This window comes from Triticum aestivum, chromosome 2A (genome assembly GCF_018294505.1).
Source record: "Triticum aestivum cultivar Chinese Spring chromosome 2A, IWGSC CS RefSeq v2.1, whole genome shotgun sequence".
Lineage (NCBI taxonomy): Eukaryota > Viridiplantae > Streptophyta > Magnoliopsida > Poales > Poaceae > Triticum > Triticum aestivum.
Window position 1 is genome coordinate 736,904,254 of NC_057797.1, and position 12,629 is coordinate 736,916,882.

Here is a 12,629-nt window from a genome sequence, read left to right on the forward strand (position 1 = left end):
ATTGACGTGTCTCCTATTAAATCTTTGTTTTGCAATATGAATCTTGATAATGATGGGACTGGAGATGAGTCAACTTTATTTAAAAGGTGTCCCAATAATTCGGAGTTTTTAGATCTTGATGTAGAAATTGGTAAAAGTGGGATTGAAGAGGTCAAAACTTTAGATAGCATAGAACCCACTATTTTGGATTTCAAGGAATTTAACTATGATAATTGCTCTTTAATAGATTGTATTTCCTTGTTGCAATCGGTGCTAAATTCTCCTCATGCTTATAGTCAAAATAAAGCCTTTACGAAACATATCGTGGATGCTCTGATGCAATCTTGTGAAGAAAAACTTGAGTTGGAAGTTTCTATCCCTAGAAAACTTTATGATGAGTGGGAACCTACAATTAAAATTAAAATTAAAGATCATGAATGCTATGCTTTGTGTGATTTGGGTGCTAGTGTTTCCACGATTCCAAAAACTTTGTGTGATTTGCTAGGTTTCCATGAACTTGATGATTGCTCTTTAAACTTGCACCTTGCGGATTCCACTATAAAGAAACCTATGGGAAGAATTAATGATGTTCTTATTGTTGCAAATAGGAATTATGAGACCGTAGATTTTATCGTTCTTGATATAGATTGCAATCCTTCATGTCCTATTATTCTTGGTAGACCTTTTGTTAGAACGATTGGTGCAATTATTGATATGAAGGAAGGGAATATTAGATTCCAATTTCTTTTAAGGGAAGGCATGGAACACTTCCCTAGAAATAATATTAAATTAACTTATGAATCCATTATGAGAGCCACTTATGGGTTGCCTACCAAAGATGGCAATACCTAGATCTATCCTTGTTTTTGTGCCTAGCTAGGGGCGTTAAACGATAGTGCTTGTTGGGAGGCAACCCAATTTTATTTTACTTCTTTTCTTTTTTATTCTTTTTAGTAATAAATTTTTCATCTAGCCTCTGGTTATATGTGGTTTTGTCTTTTAATTAGTGTTTGTGCCAAGTAAAACCGTTAGGATAACCTACGGTAATAGTTGTTTGATCTTGCTGTAAAAAACAGAAACTTTGCGTGCACGAGATTAGTTTTCATAATTCACAGAAACGTGATTTTCAGTTGATTCTTTTTGCATTAGTTCACTAAAAAAATTATCTAGGACTTCCTAATTTGGTAGAATTTTTTAGGTTCCAGAAGTTTGTGCTAGATACAGATTACTACAGACTGTTCTGTTTTTGATAGATTCTATTTTTCGTGTGTTGTTCACTTATTTTGATGAATCTATGGCTAGTAAAAGAGCTTATAAACCATAGAGAAGTTGGAATAAAGTAGGTTGAACAACAATGTAAATAAAGAAGGAGTTCATTACAGTACCTTAAAGTGGTGGTTTGTTTTATTTCGCTAATGGAGCTTATGAGATTTTCTATTGAGTTTTGTGTTGTGAAGTTTTCAAGTTTTGGGTAAAGATTTGATGGATTATGGAATAAAGAGTGGCAAGAGACTAAGCTTGGGGATGCCCAAGGCACCCCAAGGTAAAATTCAAGGGCAACGAAAAGCCTAAGCTTGGGGATGCCCTGGAAGGCATCCCCTCTTTCGTCTTCGTCTATCGGTAACTTTACTTGGAGCTATATTTTTATTCATCACATGATATGTGTTTTGCTTGGAGCGTCTTGTATGATTTGAGTATTTGCTTTTTAGTTTACCACAATCATCCTTGCTGTACTCACCTTGAGAGAGACACACATGATTCAGAATTTATTAGAATACTCTATGTGCTTCACTTATATCTTTTGAGCTAGATAATTTTGCTCCAGTGCTTCACTTATGTCTTTTAGAGCACGGTGGTGGTTTTATTTTATAGAAATTATTGATCTCTCATGCTTCACTTATATTATTTTGAGAGTCTTCTAGAACAGCATGGTATTTTGCTGTGGTTGAAATTAGTCCTGAGATAATAGGCATCCAAGATAGGTATAATAAAAACTATCATATAAAGTGCGTTGAATACTATGAGAAGTTTGATACTTGATGATTGTTTTGAGATATCGAGATAGTGATATTAAAGTTGTGCTAGTTGAGTAATTGTGAAATTGAGAAATACTTGTGTTGAAGTTTGCAAGTCCCGTAGCATGCACGTATGGTAACCGTTGTGTAACAAATTTGAAACATGAGGTGTTCTTTGAGTGTCATCTTTTGTGTGGAGGTCGGGGGCGCGCGATGGTTATCTCCTACCAACCTCTCCCCTAGGAGCATGCGTGTAGTGCTTGGTTTTGATGACTTGTAGATTTTTGCAATAAGTATGTGAGTTCTTTATGACTAATGTTGAGTCCATGGATTATACGCACTCTCACCCTTCCATCATTGCTAGCCTCTTCGGTGTCGTGCATTGCCCTTTCTCACCTTGAGAGTTGGTGCAAATTTCGCTGGTGCATCCAAACCCCGTGATATGATACGCTCTATCACACATAAACCTCCTTATATCTTCCTCAAAACAGCCACCATACCTACCTATCATGGCATTTCCATAGCCATTCCAAGATATATTGCCATGCAACTTTCCACCGTTTCATTTATTATGACACACTTCATCATTGTCATATTGCCATGCATGATCATGTAGTTGACATTGTATTTGTGGCAAAGCCACCATGCATATTATTTCATACATTTCACTCTTGATTCATTGCCCATCCAGGTACACCGCCCGAGGCATTCATGTAGAGTCATATTTTGTTCTAGTATCGAGTTGTAATCATTGAGTTGTAAATAAATAGAAGTGTGATGATCATCATTCATAGAGCATTATCCAAAAAAAGGAGAAAGGCCAAAAAATAAGGCCCAAAAAAAAGAGAAATAAGAAGGGGACAATGCTACTATCTCTTTCTCCACACTTGTGCTTAAAAGTAGCTCCATGTTCTTTATGATAGAGAGTATCTTGTTTTGCCAGTTTCGTATACTAGTGGGAATTTTTCATTATAGAACTTGGCTTGTATATTCCAACAATGGGCTTCCTCAAATGCCCTAGGTCTTCGTGAGCAAGCAAGTTGGATGCACACCCACTTAGTTTCATTTGTTGAGCTTTCATACGTTTATAGCTCTAGTGCATCCGTTGCATGGCAATCCCTACTCCTTGCGTTGACATCAATTGATGGGCATCTCCATAGCCCATTGATTAGCCGTGTCAATGTGAGACTTTCTCCTTTTTGTCTTCCCCACACAACCGCCATCATCATATTCTATTCCACCCATAGTGCTATGTCCATGGCTCACGCTCATGTATTGTGTGAAAGTTGAAAAAGTTTGAAAATTCTTAAGTATGAAACAATTGCTTGGATGAAACCGAGGTTGTGCATGATTTGAATATTTTGTGTGACGAAGATGGGACATAGCCAAACCATATGATTTTGTAGGGATGAACTTACTTTGGCCATGTTATTTTGAGAAGACATAATTGCTTAGTTAGTATGCTTGAAGTATTATTATTTTTATGTCAATATTAAACTTTTATCTTGAATCTTTCGGATCTGAACATTCATGCCACAATAAAGTTACATTGAGAATTATGCTAGGTGGCATTCCACATCAAAAATTCTGTTTTTATCATTTACCTACTCGAGGACGAGCAGGAATTAAGCTTGGGGATGCTTGATACGTCTCCAACGTATCTATAATTTTTTATTGTTCCATGCTATTATATTATCTGATTTGGATGTTTAATGGGATTTATCATACACTTCTATATTATTGTTGGGACTAACCTATTAACTAGAGGCCCAACCCAAATTGCTGTTTTTTTGCCTATTTCAGTGTTTCGCAGAAAAAGAATATCAACCGGAGTCCAAACGGAATGAAATCTTCGAGAACGTGATTTTCGGAACAAACGTGATCCACAGGACTTGGAGTGGACGTCAAGCAATGAACGAGGAGGCCACGAGGCAGGGAGGCGCGCCTGCCCCCCTTGAAGGAAATATGCCCTAGAGGCAATAATAAAGTTATTATTTATTTCCTTATTTCATGATAAATGTTTATTATTCATGCTAGAGTTGTATTAACCGGAACTTAGTACATGTGTGAATATATAGACATACAGAGTGTCACTAGTATGCCTCTACTTGACTAACTCGTTGAATCAAAGATGGTTATGTTTCCTAACCATATACATGAGTTGTCATTTGATTAACGGGATCACATCATTAGAGAATGATGTGATTGACTTGACCCATTCCGTTAGCTTAGCACTAGATCGTTTAGTATGTTGCTATTCCTTTCTTCATGACTTATACATGTTCCTATGACTATGAGAGTATGCAACTCCCGAATACCGGAGGAACACTTTGTGTGCTACCAAATGTCACAACGTAACTAGGTGATTATAAAGGTGCTCAGGTGTCTCCGATGGTGTTTGTTGAGTTGGCATAGATCGAGATTAGGATTTGTCACTCCGATTGTCGGAGAGGTATCTCTGGGCCCTCTCGGTAATGCACATCACTATAAGCCTTGCAAGCAATGTGAGTAATGAGTTAGTTGCGGGATGATGCATTACGGAACGAGTCAAGAGACTTGCCGGTAACGAGATTGAACTAGGTATTGAGATACCGACGATCGAATCTCGGGCAAGTAACATACTGATGACAAAGGGAACAACGTATGTTGTTATGCGGTTTGACCGATAAAGATCTTCGTAGAATATGTAGGAGCCAATATGAGCATCCAGGTTCTGCTATTGGTTATTGACTGGAAACATGTCTCGGTCATGTTTGCATAGTTCTCGAACCCTTAGGTTCCGCACGCTTAATGTTCGGTGACGATCGGTATTATGAGTTTATGTGTTTTGATGTACCGAAGGTATTTCGAAGTCCCGGATATGATGACGGATATGACGAGGAGTCTCTAAATGGTCGATACGTAAAGATTGATATATTGGACGACTATATTCGGACACTAGAAGTGTTCCGGGTGGTTTCAAAGAAAACCGGAGTGCCGGAGGGTTACCGGACCCCCCCCCCCCGGGAGAAATAGTGGGCCTTATGAGCCTTAGTGGAGAGAGAGAGAGGGTTGGCCTAGGGTAGGCCGCGCGCCCCTCCCCCTCTGGTCCGAATTGGACTAGGAGAGGAGGGCGGCGCCCCCCTTTCCTTCTCCCTCCCCCCTTCCTTTCCCCCTCCTAGTAGGAGTAGGAAAGAGGGGAGTCCTACTACTAATAGGAGGAGGACTCCTCCTCCTGGCGTGCCCTACAGGGCCGGCCGGCCTCCCCGTTGCTCCTTTATATACGGGGGCAGGGGGCACCCTAGAACACACAAGTTGATCTGTTGATCTCTCCCAGCCGTGTGCAGTGCCCCCCTCCACCATATTCCACCTCGGTAATATCTTAGCGGTGCTTAGGTGAAGCCCTGCGTCGGTAGCATCATCAACACTGTCATCACGCCGTCGTGCTGACGGAACTCTCCCGCAAAGCTCTGCTGGATCGGAGTTCGTGGGACATCATCGAGCTGAACGTGTGCTGAACTCGGAGGTGCTGTATGTTCGGTACTTGGATCGGTCGGATCGTGAAGATGTACGACTACATCAACCACGTTGTCATAATGCTTCCGCTTTCGGTCTACGAGGGTACGTGGACACACTCTCCCCTCTTGTTGCTGTGCATCACCATGATCTTGCATGTGCATAGGAATTGTTTTTAAATTACTGTGTTCCCCAACAGTAGCATCCGAGCCAGGTTTATGCGTAGATGTTATATGCACGAGTAGAACACAAGTGAGTTGTGGGCGATACTAGTCATACTGCTTACCAGCATGTCATACTTTGATTCGGCGGTATTGTTGGATGAAGCGGCCCGGACCGACATTACGTGTACGCTTACGCGAGACTGGTTCTACCGACGTGCTTCGCACACAGGTGGCTGGCGGGTGTCAGTTTCTCCAACTTTAGTTGAATCGAGTGTGGCTATGCCCGGTCCTTGTTGAAGGTTAAAACAACACATACTTAACGAAATATTGTTGTGGTTTGATGCGTAGGTAAGAATGGTTCTTGCTCAGCCCATAGCAGCCACGTAAAACTTGCAACAACAAAGTAGAGGACGTCTAACTTGTTTTTGCAGGGCATGTTGTGATATGATATGGTCAAGACATGGTGCTATATTTTATTGTATGGGATGATCATGTTTTGTAACAGAGTTATCGGCAACTGGCAGGAGCCATATGGTTGTCGCTTTATTGTATGAAATGCAATCGCCATGTAATTGCTTTACTTTATCACTAAGCGGTAGCGATAGTCATAGAAGCAATAGTTGGCGAGACGACAACGATGCTACGATGGAGATCAAGGTGTCGCGCTGGTGACGATGGTGATCATGACGGTGCTTTGGAGATGGAGATCAAAGGCACAAGATGATGATGGCCATATCATATCACTTATATTGATTGCATGTGATATTTATCTTTTATGCATCTTATTTTGCTTAGATCGATGGTAGCATTATAAGATGATCTCTCACTAAATTTCAATGTATAAGTGTTCTCCCTGAGTATGCACTGTTGCGATAGTTCTTCGTGCTGAGACACCACGTGATGATCGGGTGTGATAAGCTCTACGTTCACATACAACGGTGCAAGCTAGTTTTGCACACGCGGAATAATCGGGTTAAACTTGACGAGCCTAGCATATGCAGATATGGCCTCGGAACACTGGAGACCGAAAGGTCGAGCGTGAATCATATAGTAGATATGATCAACATAGTGATGTTCAGCATTGAAAACTACTCCATCTCACGTGATGATCGGACATGGTTTAGTTGATTTGGATCACGTGATCATTTAGATGACTAGAGGGATGTCTATCTAAGTGGGAGTTCTTAAGTAATATGATTAATTGAACTTAAATTTATCATGAACTTAGTCTTGGTAGTATTAGCATATCTATGTTGTAGATCAATAGCTTGCATTTAGCTCCCCTGCTTTTATTTTTGATATGTTCCTAGAGAAAACTAAGTTGAAAGATGTTAGTAGCAATGATGCGAATTGGATCTGTGATCTGAGGATTATCCTCATTGCTGCACAGAAGAATTATGTCCTTGATGCACCGCTAGATGACAGACTGATTGCGGGAGCAAATTGCAGACGTTATGAACGTTTGGCAAGCTTGGTATGATGACTACTTGATAGTTTAGTGCACCATGCTTTACGGCTCAGAATCGGGGCTCCAAAGACGTTTTTGAAATGCCACGGAGCATATGAGATGTTCCAAGAGTTGAAATTAGTATTACAGACTCATGCCCTTGTCGAAAGGTATGAGACCTTTGACAAGTACTTTGCCTACAAGATGGAGGAGAATAGCTCAGCTAGTGAGCATGTGCTCAGAATGTCTGAGTACTACAATCACTTGAATCAAGTGGGAGTTAATCTTCCAGATAAGATAGTGATTGACAGAGTTCTCTAGTCACTATCACCAAGTTATTAGAACTTCGTGATGAACTATAATATGCAAGGGATAACGGAAACGATTCCTAAGCTCTTCATGATGCTAAAATCGACGAAGGTAGAAATCAAGAAAATCATCAAGTGTTGATGGTTAACAAGACCACTAGTTTCAAGAAAAGGGCAAAGGGAAGAAGGGGAACTTCAAAAGGAATGACAAGCAAGTTGCTGCTCCCGTGAAGAAGCCCAAAGCTAGACCCAAGCCTAAAACTGAGTGTTTCTACTGCAAAGGAAATGGTCACTAGAAGCGAAACTGCCCCAAGTGTTTGGTGGATAAGAAGGATGGCAAAGTGAACAAAGCTATATTTGATATACATGTTGTTGATGTGTACTTTACTAGTGTTTATAGCAACCCCTCGGTATTTGATACTGGTTCAGTTGCTAAGAGTAGTAACTCGAAACGGGAGTTGCAGAATGAACAGAGACTAGTTAAGGGTGGAGTGACGATGTGTATTGGAAGTGGTATCAAGATTGATATGATCATCATCGCACACTCCCTATACTTTCGGGATTAGTGTTGAACCTAAAATAAATGTTATTTGGTGTTTGCGTTGAGCATGAGTATGACTGGATCTCTGTTTATTGCAATACAGTTATTCATTTAAGTTAGAGAATAATTGTTGTTCTGTTTACATGAATAAAACCTTCTATGGTCATACACCCAATGAAAATGGTTTGTTGGATCTCGATCGTAGTGATACACATATTCATAATATTGAAGCCAAAAGATGCAAAGTTAATAATGATAGTGCAACTTATTTGTGGCACTGCCGTTTAGGTCATATTGGTGTAAAGCACATGAAGAAACTCCAAGCTGATGGGCTTTTGGAATCACGTGATTATGAATCACTTGATGCTTGCGAACCATGCCTCATGGGCAAGATGACTGAGACTCCATTCTCCGGAACAATGGAGCGAGCAACTGACTTATTGGAAATAATAGATACTGATGTATGCGGTCCGATGAGTGTTGAGGCTCGTGGCGGGTATCATTATTTTCTGACCTTCACAGATGATTTGAGCAGATATGGGTATATCTAGTTGATGAAACACAAGTCTGAAACATTTGAAAAGTTCAAAGAATTTCATAGTGAAGTGGAGAATCATCGAAGAAAATAAAAAGTTTCTACGATATGATCGCAGAGGTAAAATATTTGAGTTAACGAGTTTGGCCTTCAGTTAAAACAATGTGCAACAGTTTCACTACTCACGCCACCTGGAACACCACAGTGTAATGGTGTGTCCGAACATCGTAACCGTACTTTACTAGATATGGTGCGATCTATGATGTCTCTTACCGATCTACCACTATGGTTTTGGGGTTATGCATTAGAGACAACTACATTCACGTTAAATAGGGCACCATCTAATCCGTGGAGATGACACCGTATGAACTATGGTTTGGCGAGAAAACTAAGCTGTCGTTTCTTAAAGTTTGGGACTGCGATGCTTATGTGAAAAAGTTTCAACATGATAAGCTCGAACCCGAATCGGAGAAGTAAATCATCATAGGTCACCCAAAAGAAACTGTTGGGTACACCTTCTATCACAACCGAAGGCAAGATATTCGTTGCTAAGAATGGATCCTTTCTAGGGAAGGAGTTTCTCTCGAAAGAAGTGAGTGGGAGGAAAGTAGAACTTGATGAGGTAATTGTACCTTCTCCCGAATTGGAAAGTAGTTCATCACAGAAATTAGTTCCAGCGATTCCTACACCAATTAGTGAGGAAGCTAATGATAGCGATCATGAAACTTCAGATCAAGTTACTGCTGAACCTCGTAGGTCAACCAGAGTGAGATCCACACCAGAGTGGTATGGTAATCCTGTTCTGGAGGTCATGTTACTTGACCATGACAAAACCTACGAACTATGAGGAAGCGATGATGAGCCCAGATTCCGCAAAATGGCTTGAGGCCATGAAATCTGAGATAGGATCCATGTATGAAAACAATGTATGGACTTTGGTGGAATTGCCCGATGATCGACAAGCCATTGATAATGAATGGATCTTCAAGAGGAAGACAGACACTGATAGTAGTGTTACTATCTACAAAGCTCGAATTGTCGCAAAAATGTTTTCGACAAGTTCAAGATGTTGAATACAATGAGATTTTCTCACTTGTAACGATGCTTAAAAGTCTGTCTGAATCATGTTAGCAATTGCCGCATTTTATGAAATTTGGCAAATGGATATCAAACCTGCATTTCTTAATGGATTTCTTAAAGAAGAGTTGTATGTGACGCAACCAAAAGGTTTTGTCAATCCTAAAGGTGCTAACAAAGTGTGCAAGCTCTAGAGATCCATCTATGGACTGGTGCAAGCATCTCGGAGTTGGAATATACGCTTTGATGAGTTGATCGAAGCATATAGTTTTATACAGACTTGTAGTGAAGCCTGTATTTACAAGAAAGTGAGTGGGAGCACTACAGCCTTTCGGATAAGTATATGTGAATGCCATATTGTTGATCGAAAATGATGTAGAATTTCTGGAAAGCATAAAGGAGTGTTTGAAAGGAGTTTTTTCAAAGAAAGACCTTGGTGAAGCTACTTACATATTGAGCATCAAGATCTATAGAGATAGATCAAGATGCTTGATAAGTTTTTTCAATGCGTACATACCTTGACAAGATTTTGAAGTAGTTCAAAAATGGAACAACCAAAGAAAGAGTTCTTACCTCTGTTACAACGTGTGAAGTTGAGTAAAGACTCAAAACCCGAACACGGCAGAAGATAGAGAGAGAATGAAAGTCATTCCCTATGCCTCAGCCATAGGTTCTATAAAGTATGCCATGCTATGTACCAGATCTATTGTATACCCTACACTGAGTTTGGCAAGGGAGTACAATAGTGATCTAGGAGTAGATCACTAGACAACGGTCAAAATTATCCTTAGTGGAATAAGGATATGTTTCTCGATTATGGAGGTGACAAAAGGTTCGTCATAAAGGGTTACGTCGATGCAAGCTTTGACACCAATCTGGATGACTTTAAGTCACAATCCAGATACATATTGAAAGTGGGAGCATTTAGCTAGAGTAGCTCCGTGCAGAGCATTGTAGACATAGAATATTAGCAAAATGCATACGGCTCTGAATGTGGCAGACCCGTTGACTAAACTTCTCTCACAAGCAAAACATGATCACACCTTAGTACTCTATGGGTGTTAATCACATAGCGATGTGAACTAGATTATTGACTCTAGTAAACCCTTTGGGTATTGGTCACATGACGATCTGAACTATGGGTGTTAATCACATGGTGATGTGAACTATTAGTGTTAAATCACATGGCAATGTGAACTAGATTATTGACTCTAGTGCAAGTGGGAGACTGAAGGAAATATGCCCTAGAGGCAATAATAAAGCTATTATTTATTTCCTTATTTCATGATAAATTTTTATTATTTATGCTAGAATTGTATTAACCGGAAACTTAGTACATGTGTGAATACATAGACATACAGAGTGTCACTAGTATGCCTCTACTTGACTAGCTCATTGAATCAAAGATGGTTATGTTTCCTAACCATAGACATGAGTTGTCATTTGATGAACGGGATCACATCATTAGAGAATGATGTGATTGACTTGACCCATTCCGTTAGCTTAGCACCTGATCGTTTAGTATGTTGCTATTGCTTTCTTCATGACTTATACATGTTCCTATGACTATGAGATTATGCAACTCCCGAATACCGGAGGAACACTTTGTGTGCTACCAAACGTCACAACGTAACTGGGTGATTACAAAGGTGCTCTACAGGTGTCTCCGATGGTGTTTGTTGAGTTGGCATAGATCGAGATTAGGATTTGTCACTCCGATTGTCGGAGAGGTATCTCTGGGCCCTCTTGGTAATGCACATCACTATAAGCCTTGCAAGCAATGTGACTAATGAGTTAGTTGCGGGATGATGCATTACGGAACAAGTAAAGAGACTTGCCGGTAATGATATTGAACTAGGTATTGAGATACTACGATCGAATCTCGGGCAAGTAACATACCGATGACAAAGGGAACAACGTATGTTGTTATGTGGTTTGGTCGATAAAGATCTTCGTAGAATATGTAGGAGCCACTATGAGCATCCAGGTTCCGCTATTGGTTATTGACCGGAAACGTGTCTTGGTCATGTCTACATAGTTCTCGAACCCGTAGGGTTCGCACGCTTAACGTTCGGTGACGATCGGTATTATGAGTTTATGTGTTTTGATGTACCGAAGGTAGTTCGTAGTCCCGGATATGATCACGGATATGACGAGAAGTCTCTAAATGGTCGAGACGTAAAGATTGATATATTGGACGACTATATTCGGACACCGGAAGTGTTCCGGGTGGTTTCGGAGAAAACCGGAGTGCCGGAGGGTTACCGCACCCCCGGGAGAAATAGTAGGCCTTATGGGCCTTAGTGGAGAGAGAGAGAGGGCTGGCCTAGGGCAGGGCGCGCGCCCTCCCCCTCTTGTTCGAATTGGACTAGGAGAGGGGGGCCGAAGCCCCCCTTTCCTTCTCCCTCTCCCCCCTCCTTTCCCCCTCCTAGTAGTAGGAAAGAGGGGAGTCCTACTCCTACTAGGAGGAGGACTCCTCCTCCTGGCGGGCCCTACAGGGCCGGCCGGCCTTCCCCCCTTGCTCCTTTATATACGGGGGCAGGGGCACCCTAGAACACACAAGTTGATCTGTTGATCTCTCCCAGTCGTGTGCGGTGCCCCCCTCCACCATATTCCACCTTGGTAATATCGTAGCGGTGCTTAGGCGAAGCCTTGTGTCGGTAGCGTCATCAACACCGTCATCACGCCGTCGCGCTGACGGAACTCTCCCGCAAAACTCTGCTGGATCAGAGTTCGTGGGACGTCATCGAGCTGAACGTGTGCTGAACTCGAAGGTGCCGTACGTTCGGTACTTGGATCGGTCGGATCGTGAAGACGTACGACTACATCAACCGCGTTGTCATAACGCTTCTGCTTTCGGTCTACGAGGGTACGTGGACACACTCTCCCTTCTGGTTGCTATGCATCACCATGATCTTGCGTGTGCGTAGGAATTTTTTTGAAATTACTACGTTCCCCAACACCCCTGGGCGAGCCCCCCACCCTCGTGGGCCCCTCGTAGCTCCACCGACCTACTTCTTCCTCCTATATATACCTACGGACCCCAAAAACATCCATGAGCACCACGA